Here is a 14,012-nt window from a genome sequence, read left to right as displayed (position 1 = left end):
ACATCTCCACACCACAGGTTCTGCACCAACCGAACTGTGCCCTGAAGACGCCTTGCTCAAGGACATTCTTCCCTAACGACAGCTCCCTCACCCACACAAAAGTACTCACCTGTCCCGGTGCCAGGCACTGCCTTTTGAAAACCCCCACAGCTCAACTTGATGCCTCGATGGCCACTGTCATCCAACACTATGGGTTTGGGGGGAGCAAGGAGGTGTCTAAATCTCCCTGCTCTGGGCCATGCACCAGCTGCACCGGGGAAATGGCCTCACCTGCCTCTGGAGCTAGATAAAAGGGGCTGCTCAGCACACCAAGCTCCAAGGACAGGTGGTGCAGGCACAGTGCTAAGCAGGGCTCGTCTGGGAGTTGAACCCAGGACCTCCTACACCCTAAGTGGGACTCATGCCCCTAGACCAACAAGCCAGGTACTATTAATGGTGATTTCGTGAAGGAACATCTTGAGAAGCTGGATGCCTTCAAGTCAGCCGGCCCTGACAATCTTCACCCCAGCGTACTCAAGGAGCTGGCGAGCATCATAGCCCAGCCTCTAGCACGGATCTTTGAAAACTCTTGGTGCTCTGGTGTAGTGCCCGAAGACTGGAAGAAGGCCAATGTGGTGCCTCTCTTCAAGAAAGGGAGGAAAGTGGATCCGGCTAACTATAGGCCCATCAGCCTGACTTCTATGCCCGGGAAGATCTTAGAAAAGTTTATTAAAGAGGCCATGCTTAATGGACTGGCCGACGTCAACATCTTAAGGGATAGCCAGCACGGGTTTGTTGCGGGTAGGTCTTGCTTGACCAATCTCATTTCCTTCTACGACCAGGTGACCTATCACCTGGACAAGGGAGAAGAGATTGATGTCATATATCTTGACTTCAAAAAAGCCTTCGATCTGGTTTCCCATGATCGCCTCTTGGAGAAACTGGCCAATTGTCGCCTTGGGTCCTCCACGATCCACTGGCTGGAAAATTGGCTCCGGGGTCGGACCCAGAGGGTAGTAATTGATGGAAGTCACTCATCGTGGTGTCCTGTGACCAGTGGAGTCCCCCAGGGCTCTGTCCTTGGACCAGTACTGTTCAACATCTTCATTAATGATGTGGACACTGGAGTCAGAAGCGGACTGGCCAAGTTCACCGATGACACCAAACTTTGGGGCAAAGCACCCACACCAGAAGATAGGCGGGTGATCCAGGCTGACCTGGACAGGCTCAGCAAGTGGGTGGACAAGAATCTGATGGTGTTCAATGCCGATAAATGCAAGGTTCTCTACCTTGGGAAGAAAAACCCGCAGCATCCTTATAGGCCCGGCAGTGCTACGCTGGCTAGCACTATGGAAGAAAGAGACTTGGGGGTCATCATGGACCACAAGATGAACATGAGCCTGCAATACGATGCTGCAGCTAGTAAAGCGAGCAAAACGCTGCCTTGCATCCATAGATGCTTCTCAGGCAAATCCCGGGACGTCATTCTCCCCTTGTACTCGGCCTTGGTGAGGCCGCAGCTGGGGTACTGCGTCCAGTTTTGGGCTCCACAATTCAAAAAGGATGTGGAGAAGCTTGAGAGAGTCCAGAGAAGAGCCACGCGCATGATCAGAGGTCAGGGAAGCAGACCCTACGATGACAGGCTGAGAGCCCTGGGGCTCTTTAGCCTGGAAAAGCGCAGGCTCAGGGGTGATCTGATGGCCACCTACAAGTTTATCAGGGGTGACCACCAGTATCTGGGGGAACGTTTGTTCACCAGAGCGCCCCAAGGGATGACGAGGTCGAAAGGTCACAAACTACTACAAGACCATTTCAGGCTGGATATAAGGAAGAATTTCTTTAGTGTTCAAGCCCCCAAGGTCTGGAACAGCCTGCCACCGGAGGTGTTTCAAGCGCATACATTGAACACCTTCAAGAGCAAACTGGATGCTTATCTTGCTGGGATCCTATGACCCCTGCTGACTTCCTGCCCTTTGGGCAGGGGGCTGGACTCGATGATCTTCCAAGTCCCTTCCAGCCCTAATGTCTATGAAATCTATGAAATGTAGGTGCTTGAACCACCTCCGGTGGCAGGCTATTCCAGACCTTGGGGGCTCGGACAGTTAAAAAATTCTTCCTTATGTCCAGCCTGAAATGGTCTTGCAGTAGTTTATAACCGGTTGCCCTTGTCATCCCTAGGGGTGCTCTGGTGAACAATCGTTCCCCAAGATACTGGTGGTCACTCCTGATAAACATATAGATTGCCATCAGATCACCCCTGAGCCTGCACTTTTCCAGGCTAAAGAGCCCCATGGCTCTCAGGCTGTCGTCGTAAGGTCTGTTTTTCTGCCCTCCGATCATGCGCGTGGCTCTTCTCCAGGCTCTCATGACAGTAGATTCAGAACCAGGACCCTATTAATGATTACTGAGCTAATATTTTGTCAACATGATGCTTTACAATGGAGCATTGCAATGGGGAATTATTTGTTTTTTGCACCTTACAACCTGAGGTTATGTTCTCATGCAAAACTGCATAGGAACTATCCCAATTGCAATCTGGTGCCTCCCTGCATCCTAAGGTGCCCAGTCTGGCTAACAGGGACAACTGAGCAAGACAGAGAAGCTCAGGGCCTTCTCGGAGATCCCATGACTTGTGTTGTGAGGGAGATTAAAGCAGAGCACAGCTCTGCTGTTCTGCTAACATCTGTACAGCTCAGACTGTTTACATCTGGGCTTTTCCTTCTGAGCTGTGCAGGACCCCAGGGAACGAGTCCCAGGAGCCTTCGGAAGAAAACTACTGCAAAATTGCCGTCTTGCTTCACTCCTTTTCTACAAGGCAGAGTTGAGGTCAGCTGCACACTCAGAAACCTGGTTGGATTCACTCCAGTCGTTCAGTGACAGAGGGAACAGAGAAAGACCTCCGAGTTAGCTGTGCTTCTGGGGACCTAGACTAGTGGTTGGTGCAGAGGAGAGCTGAGACATCAACTGGACAAGAGCAAAGGATCTTGGCAGGGGAAGCCTGAATGGGACACAAGAGATGAGGAAACTTCCACAAAAACAATTTCAGTAAGTTTTCTGCATCAGTGAAGTGTCCTGTCTTAGTAAGATGCAGAGGAGATTTTAAAACATTACAAGTTGGAAAACCTGGCTACATAAATCATTCTGCATTTTCTGTATAATAGATTCAAAGCTACACGAGTGAAAGAAGACATTTTCAATGTTTTTGCTATGAATACAGATAATGTTATATAGCATATTGGAAGTAGGGTGGGAAGAGGAGAGGGGTGGGATTGGGACCTCTAAGGAATGCATCTTTTTTATATAATATCTTTTATTTCATACATATTTGTTTCCAGCATACATTTTCTAGGTGAGATCTATTGAAAAAACGATAGACTTTCAGATTTAAAGCAAAGCAAAAGAATCCTGAGGTGTGGCTGGGTTATCATTTTCTTCACTTTCTAAAGGAATATCAAAATATTTTATTTTATGTAGGGTCTTGCCAGGGAAAAATCATTTATTAAAATCAAATATTTCATGGGAAGAAAAATGGATTTTTTCCATTCTTAGCATGAAATTTGGAGACATTATCAATGGGAATATCAAAGCCACTGAGTTTGTTACTCTCCTCCTTACCACTGCCCTTCTTATATTATACCTAGGACTTGCACAGCGCCCTGGGAAGGAAGATGTCCAACTGGACCACTGTAACCGAATTCCTCCTCCTGGGCTTCTTGGACACTCGGGAGCTGCAGATCGTACACTTTGTCATCTTTCTGGCAGCGTACCTGGCAGCTCTGGTGGGGAACCTCCTTGTTATCACTGCTGTAACTACGGACCACCACCTCCACAGCCCCATGTACTGTTTTTTGGCAAATTTGTCCATCCTTGACCTTGTGTCCATCTCTGTCATTGTCCCCAAGTCCATGGCCAATTCTCTCTTAAACACCAGGACAATTTTGCATGCTGGATGTGTGGCCCAGGTCTTTCTCTTCTTCCTCTGTTGTGCAGCCGATCTTGCATTCCTCACCGTCATGGCATATGACCAGTACGTTGCCAACTGCAAGCCACTGCATTATGAGATAATAATGAACAGGAGAGCTTGCGTCCAGATGGCTGCCGGTGCATGGGTTGTTGGTGCCATCAACTCTGCAATGCACACTGGGAACACCTTTAGTCATGGAGAAACCTCACTCCATCAGGGAGAAGACAGTACTATCCAGGGATCCTGGTTTTCTCTGATAAAAACAATCCCTCATTTTCAGATTAATCATAGAAAAATGTGGATTTTGGGTTACTTTTTTAAAAATGAAACACCAGTATATGTATATGTATCTATATATTAGTGGTGTTTCATTTTAATCATGGAAAAATGTGGATTTTGTGTTACTTTTTTAAATCCAAAAATTAGGGATTTTTTTTTTTAATCAGAGAAAACCAGGCTCTCTGGTAATATCCGGATAACGTATATGTAGCACCCTTTATTTTGGTAGAGGTGGTATGCAGTAACAGCAAACACACCAACACAGGGGAGGCCTGAGGCTCTTTGGGGATTGAAGAGACAGCCCATTCACTCCACTTGTTGGCAGGACATATCATGTGCCTGTGCACCTGCAAGCAAAAAACCCACACACACAGCAAGTCCCATCCCATCCACATTGCGACACACCTGCACACAGTCCTCTCACTCCAGCAGGGAGCAGTGCACAAGATTTGCATGCCTGTGTGTGCACACTCATGTGCATGCACACACCGATGCACAGAGTGGGTCTCATTGCCACCAGCAGAAGTCAGCATGTCGCAACACACACATGTGCATGCACATACACTGATGCATAAATTCATCCATTATTTCAGTGGGGAGCAACATACTCAATGCAGTCAATGTTTCAAGCAGGGGACAGCATGCAAGAATAAATACAAATGTGTTCACGTGTGCATGCATATGCAGGTACCTTGTATGCAGCTGCCTCATACTAGAGTGGGTCTCAACCTTTTTAGACTCAAGGCACCCCTTAGAAAATGCCAGTTCTTAGTTTTCACTCAGTTCTTTGACCCAAGAAAAATAATAGAGCAGTTCTGCTTCAGAGAGATTGCAGCAGGTCAGAATATTTTTGGCGCTTGGATTCCTATTTGAAATCAGTGGGTTTATCTTGTGAATCATGTTTGCACACCTAACAGTGCTACTGTTGTGTGGCACGCCTCGGCACCCTTGAAAGGCTCCCAAAGCATCCCAGGATGCCACAGTACCTTGACTGAGAATCACTATTCTACCAGGTAGCAACATGCAACATGTGCATGAGTATGTACAAGCACAAAAACATATAAAGTATGGCTCATCCCTCCTACCTGTCAGCGTGTGTCTCTGTGTGTATATCACACAGAGACATGCATGCATACAGACACAGATGACGGGGTTCATCCTCTAGTAAGATGTAGCACGTTATTACAGCCCCTCAAAGGATAGCCTGTTTCCCCCTCAGCCTTTTAGGGACCAGCACACAAGATTTGATGCAAGTTTGTGCATGGACCTCCCTTACTTCCGCAGGGTATACAATGCACACAGCTGCCAAGCAAAGCCTAATCAGTGTTCTTGCTCTCCTACCAAGAAGCAGTACCCATCGTATCACACATTTGCAAGTATCTCCTTCAAATCAGCAAGGAGCAACAGATAGTAATACTCACACCAACATCCATATATGCACAGAGCAGGGTTCAATCTGTCCAGACCGGAGCAGCACACAGGAGGGATACCCACTGCTCAATTCTGCAGGTGCAGCACACAATAGTGTACACACACCCCCCCCCCAAGGCTCAGTTTCTCAGCATGGGATGGTGGTGGACATGCATCCTAACAGAGAAAGCAGGATGTATGTCCTGCATGCATCCTAACAGAGAAAGCTCAAGCACTCTAGCAAGAAGCACCAAACAGCAACACCCAGGTTGCTCCTTTACTTCAGCAGGGAGCGAAACTCCATAGTAATACTCCCCCATGCGCACAATGCAGAGGCCATCCTTCCCAGACCAAGGCAGCACACAATGCTACACACAGGCTCACACCTGCATCTTGCTTCAGTGCGAAGCAGCACACACAGTAACATGCATATATACACAAAGCAGGGTTTGGTCTTTCCATCAGGGAACTGCAGGAACACCTCTCTTCTACACACCCACATGCAGGGTGTGCAGGGCACATGCAATCGGGAGGATTAAATCATTTCCAAAGCAGGTCAGAGGACAAATATTCACTCGCCCACACAGAAAACAAGGCTCTGTCCCTTTTCCAAAGATCATCACACATACTTGAACCACACACACACACACCATGACACCCCTTAGGAAGGAGTTGTGGGGAGCAGGAATTCTGGGGGTTGATTTACACCACTCCTTTTTCCACCAGGCGGCAGCACGCAGCATGCAGGCTCATACACAACAGGGGATTTAGCTGTTCGGCTGGTGGACAGCAGCGTTCTCTCTGTCCGACAGGTGGTAGCACACCGTCAGCAATACACGGGACCTTCTGTCGGCCTCAGTCCTTCCAGGAGGTGGTTATAGGAATGCTACGCAGCATAAGATCCTCGAGACTTTTTCAACGGTGCTGCAGGATGCCACACAATGTTAACTGCTGGGTGTGCAAATGCAATTCATAAGATAAGCCTAGGGGTTTCAGAAAGGAATCCAAGTGGCAGAAACATCCTGAAATGTTGTTATCCGAGCTCTTTGCAACTGCAGCACGGATCTATTGTTTTTCTGTAGTCAAAAAACAAGTGAAAATTAAGCTGGCATTTTACGAGGGCTGCCTCGAGTTTATAAAGGTTGAGACCCCAAATGCACACACGCCAGGCCTCAAGCTGTTCAGCAGGGTGCAGCAGGAACCTGGGTGCTGGTGTGCATACCGGAGGGCTGCTATGTACAATTGAGGTCTAAGAGCGGCACTCGGGCCCGCTGGAGGCTGGTCTACTTGGTGCTTTTTGCCCTTATGTCCCCTGCTGGCATTGCTGTGGGCATTGGGGTCTCGTTTTCTGTGGGGGATGCCAGCAGCCTGGCCAGGGCTGTACTGGAGGGGGTGGCAGCTGGGACTTTTCTCTATGTCACCTTCATAGAGATCCTGCCCCATGAACTGCACTCCTCGGAGGCTCCACCTGCCAAATTCTTCTTCATTGGCATTGGCTTCACTTTCATGGCTGTCATTGCCATATGGGCCTGATGATGAGGGAAGGCCAAGAAATGGGATATGGGGCCTTTCCTCCTGGCAGGGAGGCATGAGGATGCCAGCTTGTGGGTGGGGGAGCTAGCTACCTGGCTCCAAAGGGTGGGGAATAGGGCACAGGGTGCTAGTTCTGTCCCCAGGGTAGGGAGACTAGTCAGTGTGGGGTGTGGGGAGAGGTACCCCCTAGCCAGTGAGGGGTGTGGGGGACATGGCTTATGAGGACAGGCTGAGGGAACTGCATTTATTTAGTCTGGAGAAGAGCAGACTTGGAGAGGATTTGAAAGCAGCCTTCAACTACCTGAAGGGGGTTTGAAAGAGGATGGAGCTGGATTGTTCTCGGTGGTGGCAGACGACAGGACAAGGAGCAATGGGCTCAAACTGCAGCAAGAGAAGTTGAGGTTAGACATTAGGAAGAATTTTCTTACTAGGAGGGCAGTAAAACACTGGAACGGGTTACCCAGAGAGGTGGTGGAAGCTCCATCCTTGGAGGTTTTCAAAACCTGGCTAGACAAAGCCTCAGCTGGGATGATGTAGTTGGGGCTGGTCCTGCTTTGAGCAGGGGGCTGGACTAGAGGTGACCTCCTGCCAACCCTAATTTTCTATGACTCTATAATTGTGGTACGTTTCTATGCATGCCTCAGTTTCCTTTTCTCAATGTTTTGCACTTAACACTGGGAAGGAATGGGATAATATTCACCCTGGACATGGAGTAGGGGGTAAGAGGTTAATTTCTGTGGGTAGCTGTTGAGGCTGGTAGAGCATGTCCAACAAGTATCGAATAGATCAGTTTACATGTGGAAAAACACCTGTCCCATTCAGACAAGGTTCCTTGGGTGAATTTGATATCTTTTATTAGACCAACCCAAATGGTTGGAGAATAGTTATTAAGTAAGCTTTCGGGTTCAAAAACCCTTCGTCAGGCTAAGGAAGCTTCAGCAGTTGGTGCGTGCTCTTCCTGGATGTCCCATTCAGTGCATTTGAGGGTGATGTTTGCAGGAGATGGATCAAAGACATCCAGTGTGGGAAAACTGAGCTGAAAGGGGGCCATGGCTTAGACCTTGGGACTCAAACTAAGATAGTATGACCCAAAAAGGGACGCAGCTGCGTAGGCCTGGGCAGTGGACATGTCTTATTGATGTGGACTTTGCTTAGACTTGACTTAGCATCCTTGGAACAGGATCACACTTAATACATGCTGACTGGGTTGAGAAGGGCTCCTTGCCTCCCTGAATTTCACCTCTGGTTTTGCCAGTTCCTGTTAAAGAATGAAACCCCAGTTACGTCCTACAGCTGCTTGAGCTTATCTGTAGAGCTACGGAGGCAGCGACGGGGCCAAGTGAGCCCAAGGAGACATGGGCTCACCTTCACTAGACTCCACACCTGGGCTGTGTCCCTGGATAACCTGAAAGGCTACCAAGAGACGCACACTGATATTTACTGCAAAAACTAAAATTGGCATTAAAAAAAATGAAATATGCATTTTTTGTTTCCTTCAGGAAAAAAATACAGCTTTGCTTTGAAAATATCCTTTCTGTTTTAAATTGGATTTTTGCACCTTTTTTGTTAAAAAAAAAAAAAAAATATATATATATATATATATATATATATATATAAAATAAAGGAAAAGAACCCCCACTTTCTTGGGCTTCTAGTTTTTACCCCAATTTTTCAAATGGAAACAAGTAAATAGGGATATGAGGGTTTTTTCTCTGCTTTTCACCTCTGGTTGAAGGTGCTAAGGTGCCTTCCTTATCATAGCACCTTATAAAGGTCCTTAACTTATACCCTTTATTGCCTCTTATATCAATGGGAAAAAAAAGGAGAAAGGATAATAATTAAAAAACCCTGAAAGTAAAAATTCCCTCACCATTTTACGGTAAAAAATATTGACCTTCTGCCTCATTCTTCATATTTTTAGTTTCAAAGCTTTTTTTTGAAACTTGAAACTTTACTGGAAAATGCTGTTTTTAATTATTTTTTTATTTGTTCAGAAGTCCCACATTTCAATATAACATATTTCTTGGGCCACAAAATACATTGCATGTCAGTCCAGAGAGGAGTTAGTGTAGATAGATAGGTCTTTTAGAGAAAAGCTGAACATTTTCAGAGCTACCTAAGGGATTTTGTCATGCAATTCCCCTTAGTTTAATAAAAATGCCATTGATGTACAATGGCAGATGATCTGACCGTAACAATTTCTACCCGGCCTCATAACTTTGCAATTCTAGGATGCAGGGAGAGACTCAGATGGATAAAAGGGATGCAGATTTCAGAGGATTCATCTCAGATCTGTCTACATGAATTATCCTTGTAATTTGGAGGAAGATTCCTGTTTACTAGCTGACCCCGGTAGTGTAACAAGAGGTGGGCAACTAGGGCACCAGCCTCAGGTGCCTAGTGCGAGGGGGCACAAGAATGGCAGCCACTGCTGCTGCCACCCAGGGCACAGACCCTGGTTGTTAGGTCTCTGGCTGGCACATCTAAACATTCAAAAACCTGTCTGTGCCTCTGTCTTGGCAAGACTTAAGGGCACAAATGCAGTCATTTAAAGCGTTCCTGAGAAAGAGCCTTGCTAAATAAAGATCAGCGTGTAAAGTGTTTTTCTCCCTCTAAAAAAAAAAAAAAAAAGAAGAATTGTCTTCTTGAAGTTCAATCTGTTGAAGCTCTGCTCACGGAATACAGCACTCAAGAAACAACTCTTCTGGAAATCACTTGAAACAGTGTCTGTAAAGCACCGAGAACTGATGCGTGACTCCCCAGGGAGACCACTGCAATATCTATGCCAGCCCCACACTTGCTTAGCCAGGCTTTCAGCTATTAGTACAACACAGCACTCGGTGGCTGATGGGCTGTGTCGGGAGATGCTCCTTTCCCACCAGGACGGGGTTGCAGAAGTGCAGAGGCGATTCTTTGATGGGAGACAGCAATGCCTCCCTGTCAGGTAAGGTTATTTTTGCTAAAAAGAAAAAAAGGCGAGGGTTCAAGATTGCACTGTGGGTCAGTTTTCTTACATAGGAATGTATGTGCCAGACCAGTTGCTGGTGTATATAATTAGCATGCTCACCTCTACTGCCCTTGATCAGACCAATGGGGTATCTAGCCTAATATCCTCTCTCCCTTGCCCACCCAAGTCTGTTGGCCCAATGAGTCTGTCAGCCCAACATCTCCTTTTGCCTGACACCCTGTATTAGACAGCTGGACCCATCTAACACAGTAGCCCTGCTATGTTAAATGTCCTCTATCCCTTCATTTCCAATCAGAGCAGTGGAGTCAGAACCATGGCTCTACCTGATATAATAGATCCTTTCCTTTTGGCTCTAAATCAAACCAATGGGCCAGGCTAGGGCAATATTTCCCAACCTGCCAATCAAGCTTTAACCAATGTTTCCACCTAGCTTGGTATTTCTTTCCCTATTCTTCGATGCCCCGAATCATACAGAATGGCCCTTTATCCCCATCTCGCTGCTGTACTGGGAGGCTAGTGTCCCATCCCCCAGCAGTATGAGACCAGACTGACAGCACAGCTGGTCCTTCCCCCAACCTCCCTGCCATAGTAGATTATCCCTTATTGACCAAAAACCTCAGCCTCTGGTGCCAGGGTCAGCAACTTCCAGGAACATTTTTTGTATTTCTGACAACCTACTTTAAGCCCTGCTCTCCTCTCCCAGCCTCAAGGTTGGGACCCTGGGACTGAGTCACAAAAGAGCAGTGGGGAGGAGGAAGATAAGCTCACCTTTTGCATTAAGTTTTTCAGAGATTGGATCAGGGTGGAAAAGACTCACATTTAGGCACCTAAGTCCACTTTGGTGTTTGATAGGTGGAATATACAAAAAACTAGAACTCTTGGTTCCAAAATGGTTATTAGACCAACTGGAAAATGGCAAGAAAATTGTCTTTTTCTGCAAACTTTCGGGATCAAAGTCCCTTCATCAGGCTCTGGGAAACGTGTAGATGGTACAGGAGGGTAAAAAGTCCCCATAGGTAGGAAATCAACCATTTTTGCACAGAGGGAGCTGAAGATGGAAGTCTGTCCCTCTGGGTCCACGAGAGTGTCTTTGTGAGCTCTTTGACGTGTTGATCAGGTAGAAGTCCTTCCCTGGAGGTGTCAGATGGGAGGCAGGGAAGTAAAAATACTTCCTTGTAGTTCTGCAATGAAGTTTAAAATCCAAAATTGGCTGAAATTCGGCATCTTCCATGTTTCAGGGGTGTACTTGGTAGCCGTGTTAATAGGTGGAATAGAATCTGGCCCTTATTTTCTGAATCATAGTGAAGCATAGGTGACAGAAATAAAAGACGCAGGCATACAAGGCACTTTTAGGGTCCAAAGTGGGGTTTTGTCAGGATCAGAGTTTTGACCTGGGTGCCTACGTTCCTTCTCAGACCTGCGCTAGGCTCTTAAGCCCCAAGTAGGTTTTTTCAAAAACATGTCATCTGCTGAGTCCTCTTGCTTTCAGTGAGAGATGTGAAAGTCCCATTTGGGTACCTTTGTGAATGTGGTTCTCAGCTTTTTTGCATTCAGTGCACCTCTGGTTAGACTCAAGCTCCCTTGCATAGATATGAAGCATCCCTGGGAAAGTGCTAGATCTTAGTTTTCACATTTTTTTTTGCCTACAGAAAAATAAGAGGGGGGGGGGGGGGAGTTTCTGTTGCAAAGAGCTCAGACAGAGCACAACAATGGATTTGTATTTGTAATCTCTGGGTTTATCTTGTGAATCATGTTTGCAAACCTAAGTGCTAATCTTGTGTGATACCCTGCAACAACCTGGGGTGCCTTAAGATCCTTTCAAAGGTGTCTTGGCTGTGCTTATTGGTGCACACTCAGTGCTTCTCTAAAGCAACTGCATTGTCTCTTTTCTTGACTTTTCATTTCATCCAAGAAGAGCACACACCAACTGCTGACACTTCCTTAGCCTGATGAAGGGTTTTTGAACCTGAAAGTTTGCTTAATAACTGTTCTCCAACTATTTGGGTTGGTCTAATAAAAGATATCAAATTCACCCAAGGAACCTTGTCTGCCTTGTCTCTTTTCTGGCATTTATAGTGGGAGGCAGTGGGTGGATCATTCTTCACAGTGGTTCTCCTAGGTTTGGTTCTGAGATGGTGTAGGTGTGTATTAAGTGACTTGTCTAATCCTGCATAGTGAGTCTGTTTAGGTCCTCCCTTACCCCAGTCTTGGTTTAGTGCTATAAGCATTGAGTCATCTTTACTCTCCTTCTAGATGAATGACCCTCTGGGATGCGCCAGGAGGGAGAATGGCACCATGGTGATGGTGACACAATTCATACTCTTGGGCCTTTCTAGCCGCTTGGAAGACCAGTTCATCCTCTTTGGATTCTTCACAGTCTTCTACCTGACGGCCCTGGTGGGAAACCTACTTATCTTAGTGATGATCAGCATGGACTCCAGGCTCCACACGCCCATGTATTTCTTCCTGGGCAATCTGTCAGTGGTGGACATAGGCTACACCACCTGCACGGTGCCCAAGATGCTGGTGAACTACCTGTCACAGGACAAGTCCATCTCGCTTCCTGGCTGCCTCACTCAGATGTACTTCTTCATTTCCTTTGGGGGGATCGAGTGCCTGCTGCTGGGGGTCATGGCGTATGACCGCTATGCTGCCATCTGCCACCCGCTGCGCTATGGTGTTCTGATGAGCCAAAGGGCATGCTCTTGTCTGGCTGCAGCTGCCTGGGCCGTTGGCTTGGCCAACTCGGCTGTGCACTTGGGTCTGATGTTCCGCTTGTCCTTCTGTCATGACAACGTCATCCGCCACTTTTTCTGTGACATCCCCCCACTTTTCCAGCTCTCCTGCTCTGACACGCGGATCAATCAGATTGTCACTTTTGCTGTGGGAGGTGCTGTCATCATGGGCTCCTTCCTGGTGACTCTTGTGTCCTACATCTACATTGTTCTGGCCATCCTCAGGATCCACACCAAGGAAGGACGCCTCAAGGCCTTTTCCACCTGCACCTCCCACCTGGCTGCAGTCAACCTTTATTTTGGCACCATCATCTTCACCTACATCCGCCCCAATTCCAGCTACTCCCAAGAGCAGGATCGGGCTCTGCCTGTGCTCTATGGCATTATCACCCCCATGTTAAATCCTATTATCTATAGCCTGAGAAACAAGGAGGTGAAGAGGGCTCTCCAGAAAGCCTTAGGCAGGAGCTAGAAGAGTCTTGCCTCCTAAATAGTAGTGCCCTGGATTTTAGCCAGGATTCCTGGAGGTTTAGGAGAAGAATAAGGCTGAGTGAGTGAGAACAGGTTGGGGCTGGTAGCCAGGCCTCTCGATGTCTACTCCCAGCTCTAGGAGAAGATAGTTAGAGCAGGGGATTGTGCATCAGGAGTCCTAGGATCCCTACCTAACGTAGGAGGTGTGTGCATGTGTGGGTTAGTGCTCCAGCCAGGAGGGTTTCAGCAGCTAAACCCAAGACATTTTCTGGCTTTCACTGAACTCTGTTCTCTTTTAAACCATATTAGGGCTAATGTTTTTGGATTTGGAGCAAAATTTGTAAGGGTTTTTCCCCCACCCAATTTCTGAAAATGAAAAGAAATCATCTGATTTTAGTTTTTTGACCAATAGTAACCCTTCCTTGAGAAGTCATTTTTCCCACTAGAAGGAGACACTCAGATACCCATAATTTGGGTGCACATTGTTTCCCATTTGTGCCTCAGTTGTTAGTCTGTGCATCTGGGAAACCCTAATTCAGTGGGAAAAAACCCAATTATTTTTCATAATATTTTCCCTACAAAAAAGAAGAATCTGTTGGGAAGTTGCCAGTCCATAGCCTGCCTTCAGCAACAACAACAACAACAAATCTGGAAAAAGGAAAGAACAACAATC

At 46.9% G+C, this 14,012-nt stretch overlaps 1 pseudogene; it reads left to right on the top strand.

Moving 5' to 3' along the window:
- Positions 1-3,656: 3,656 nt before the first annotated feature.
- Positions 3,657-13,358, top strand: LOC132244873 (olfactory receptor 5AP2-like; annotated as a pseudogene).
- Positions 13,359-14,012: the final 654 nt, after the last annotated feature.

Source organism: Alligator mississippiensis, chromosome 14, assembly GCF_030867095.1.
Source record: "Alligator mississippiensis isolate rAllMis1 chromosome 14, rAllMis1, whole genome shotgun sequence".
NCBI lineage: Eukaryota > Metazoa > Chordata > Crocodylia > Alligatoridae > Alligator > Alligator mississippiensis.
This window is presented reverse-complemented; position numbering and strand designations above follow the sequence as displayed.